At 38.9% G+C, this 4,395-nt stretch overlaps 1 long non-coding RNA gene across 1 annotated transcript; it reads left to right on the forward strand.

Moving 5' to 3' along the window:
* The first annotated feature begins 829 nt into the window (after window positions 1-829).
* LOC307014541 lies at window positions 830-2,597 on the forward strand. Its single transcript, XR_013801244.1, has 6 exons — window positions 830-869; window positions 1,037-1,168; window positions 1,255-1,364; window positions 1,452-1,573; window positions 1,719-1,792; window positions 2,088-2,597. It is a non-coding gene; the product is annotated as an uncharacterized lncRNA (long non-coding RNA).
* Window positions 2,598-4,395: the final 1,798 nt, after the last annotated feature.

The raw sequence follows: 4,395 nt of genomic DNA on the forward strand, positions 1-4,395 counted from the left end.
TTTTTAACACACGGCAATCTATATGCTGACTTGGAATGTCTGGATCCCAGAAACTTCCCTCAGCTCTGCACCAGTGCTCTTCCCCAGTCTGCCCTTCAAGACTTAAGCAAGTGCTTGCAAGGATTTGACAGCAGGGCAACCAAGGAAAATATGCAGGCCGAGTTGAAAAGCTTTGCACTCCAGTGGAACAGGCTGAAGGCATCCCCATTGGCAGAGTACAAAGCAAGAACAGTAGAAGATGGATCAGGTGGTGAGGAGGACAACACAGAAGAGGTTGAGATAACTCCCATAAGCTGTTGCTCCTGCAAAGAATGCCCTCTGTGCTGCTACCAGATACTTCGCCGTTTCAACATGCTAACAGATGCATACCCTGTCCTAGGCCTTGCTTATAAATACCTGCTTACATTATCCCTCACACAGGTGGCTTGTGAGCGCACATTTTCAATTTTGAAGTTTATTAAAAACAGACTCAGAAGCACCCTCTCATCTGATAAATTGGAGGCATTTATGTTGATGGCCACAGAGAAAGACATCCTCATGTCCTTGGACTCTGACTCTGTGATAGACAGACTTGCAGAGAAGAGTGAGCTGCTTAAAAAGCTGCTCCACTGATAAGGCGAGAAATATTTAATATTATTGTTATTATCACACATCACACATTATGGATGTACTAATTCATTATTTGTCATTTTAATGATGCTTTTCAGAAGTTGTATTGTGCTTATGTGTTGATCCTTAATGGTGTGATCATGTACACTAAATTATCAATTATTCTCCATTACGGGTTGTTCTGATATATTTGAGGAGTTGTTCTCCCTCTGTTTTATATGTGGACTTGTTCTCTCATTTGGGACCATTGTTAGAATTTGGTAAGTGTATCATGTAATTTTTTAATGTTGTATAAATTCATACTTCATAATTTTAAGAAAGTTTTGAAAGAAACGCACATCCCAAAAGTTTTCAACTCTAGGTGCAGGACAGAGGAAAACATTTTATTTATTTTAAAGACTTAATAATGTATCCAATTCCCTCTCAGGTTGACCACTTGACATGTGAGAGCTTGAGGAGTTGTTCCCCCTTCGTCCATGTTCGAGGACTTGCTCTCTCTCTGCCTCCACTCTCTACCTTCACTGCACCAAAGTTTGGCTGTTGAGTCTCCTCTAGTATGGTGAGTTTATCATTTTTTATGTTTTATGAAATCATACTTAATTTGTGATGATTAGAGACTTAATAATGTATCCGATTCCCTCTCAGGTTGAGCACTTGACATGTGAGAGCTTGAGGAGTTGTTCCCCCTCCGTCCATTTTCAAGGATTCGCTCCCTTACCACTTCACCACTTTTTGAGAAGTCTATGATTTTTTGAGTATGTCATGTGTCTTATAATTTTATATGAATTCATACTTGATTTGTGATGATGAGAGACTTAATAATGTTTCCATGTCTCTTTTAGGTGGACCACCCTATATATGAGAGCATAAGGAGTTGTTTTCCCTCTGTCCCCTTTTGAGGACCTGCTTTGTCTCCTCCATCATTCACTGGGCCACTTTTAGGTTCCTGAGCTTATTTCATGTGGTGAGAGGAATGCAATATGTGTATGTTTAAAGGTTATATTTAAAGGTTTATGTGAAGAAACATACTATATGTGCGATAAAATGACAATTGGTAATTCATAAATGTCTCTTTATATTCTCTGCTACCATTATCTCCTGTCAAACAGGTTTTCCTGACCTGCTAGAAGTTCTTCTTGATGCTTGAGTCATAGATCATATCTGAGAGCTTCGTCTTGACTTTGTGAGTTTATTATGCAACTTGTTTTGTCTCAGATTGAAACAAAAGGTTTGATTATGATTATTTCCTGGCTGAAGATTTTCATATTGATGGTTTTAATTTCAAACATCTGCATATCTTTTAAGTTCAATTAACAGTTATGCAGGTAGGCCTTAGGGCTCTTTTGAGACTTAAGTCATCCTTCATGACAGATACATTTGTTCACTAAGTGTCACTACGTCACAAAAAGGCTACATGGCTACATATATTTGTCAGTACACAGATACTGAGTACAAGTTCTGTTTGCTGTTTCTTTCAGGTCACGAATTTGGTGAGGAGTGGAGCTGGCTGGCTGCGGACGAGGAAGTATAGAGCAATACATACTTGTGCACATACACGTATATGAAAATGCATATCTATTCAGACCTGTAACCCATGTCTTAGACTTTTTCCAATTCTCTATTTATGGTTTCATAATGAGTGAGTGAGTTTCAGCTCTAATGCTGTAATATGTTTCTATTTAGATTATTTGTCAGGATATTTTTTTGTTATTATTGTCCGAGTCTGGTTTTAACTAATACTGGGCTTACATCAAAAGATTTTCACAGTCACAGACTAAAAACTGAAAGGGTAGCATAAGGGTTCTTCCCGTTAGTCTCGTCCCACCCCTAGTCATGACATAACTTCTGTTGTGATTTGACACTATAATGAATAAAGATTGATTGATATAGCTGTCAATTTTAGTCCTTTAGTTCATAGTTAAGTGCTTTATTTGTTAACTGCTATCAAGGAATATGACTCTCCTTTGTAGTATGCATGAGAGAAGATGCCGCAAGTTTAGTGGACTTCTATGTAGTGTCCGCTGATAATGCAGTGGGCTGGTCTGGACAGAAAATGCCAGGGCTGAATTTTTGTCCCAGTCCACCCCTGCTGGAAGTTAATACAGTTGTTAAAGTTGGAACAGCCTGTGGGCAGCCGTTCTTCCTTGCATGTCAGTCGCCGACACCTTCTTACAGAGGACAGGCACATCTAGCTGCAGCACGACCTGTATATTTCCGCACGCCGTGTTCTCAAGACATATGTTTTTTAACATTTTCAACATGGTGGATAAATCCTTATATGCTCCCGGTAACACACTGAATATCAACTTTGCCTCCTTATTACACTCACCCCTACTTTAGTGGGAACAATGAGTCTGCGTCTTTGATGCACACAGGAATAAACGCAGATCATACTCTGGCTGCAACCTTTACCGGTACTTGCTTTTGATCAAAGTCAATGCGGAAAACCTTCACTCACACAGGTAGGTGGAGGGGAAGGGAATGAGCACTTTTACAGCCTTTTTGGCGAGGCGGGGGAACTCGGTCTCCACAGACAGCCACAAGTGGGCAAGTGTCACTTTACTCGTCTTTTTCTCGTTCTTTTGTGTCTCACGCTGCGCCTCCCCTGAAGCTCTCTGGCGCCCCCCAGGGGAGGCGCGCCTCACACTTTGAAAACCGCTGCTGTAGAACAAACGGCTTCTGTGTGAGGCTGGTCAAATAAGGTCATCCTCGTACATTAGTTAGTTTGCTAGTTAGGTAACTGTATGCATTGATATTGTTGATTTAAATTTGCTATGCTCGACGATGCAGACAGCTAACGTCAAATTAGTGTTGAAGAGCAGCGGACTGTATATGAGATTAACCTCACTATAAGATCTGTGTATCTGAAAAATATGAATCTCACATTTCCAGTTGGTTCCAGAAATAACGTTAACGTAGATATTGCAATATGGTTTGTTGAGGTGGAGTTGATTATTGAAGCTTACTGGTTAACTTTACCATCATAATAAACGAACAAACCCAAACCTTGTTTTTTTTATTAATATTATTACTAGGGGTGCACCGAATGGGAAATTCTTGGCCGAAACCGATACCGAAAATAGGAAACAGTTGGCCGAAAACCGAATGCCGAAAGGCCGAAAATGATTAATAGAAATATATATAATGTATACATTTTTTACCAATGTTGTTCAGCTTCCTGATTATGGAAAAAGACATGATTATGGCAAAACTTAAATAATAATCACTAGTATGGGTCCATAAAACATTTATTCAGCACTTTTGAATGCATACATTACATTAATTCCAAGTCAAGTGCATTTTCTTTTCTCTGTAGGATAACTACAACAAAGTGCATTCAGAACAAAGCCAAGGTGCTTTAAAACTACATACACATCTAGGCCAGTAGGCCTACAACAAAATAGTGTAAATAAAGACTGTAACAGCCAGGTCTTCAACAACAACAAATGCACCTATAAGTGCATGCATACAAATGTGCAAAATGGATAAATCCACATGAATGTAACTATTTACAAATGAAATTACAATTGAATTTCAAGAATCTAAATAAGGCTGTCTGTCCTCATAAGCAAAGTAGTACACATTGTATAAAGATACATAAAGTGAAAACTGGATACAAAATCCACAATCAATTACAAATTAAATTACAATTTCAAGAATCTGCAAATAAGGTGGTCTGTCCTCGTGAGCAATGTAAACAACATTGTATCATTTAGATACCGAAAGTACAATATATTGAATACTGTGCTGCTGTCATTTCCCACTAATGATAACCTGAGATGGTGA

This window comes from Notothenia rossii (genome assembly GCF_949606895.1).
Source record: "Notothenia rossii genome assembly, chromosome: 8".
Lineage (NCBI taxonomy): Eukaryota > Metazoa > Chordata > Actinopteri > Perciformes > Nototheniidae > Notothenia > Notothenia rossii.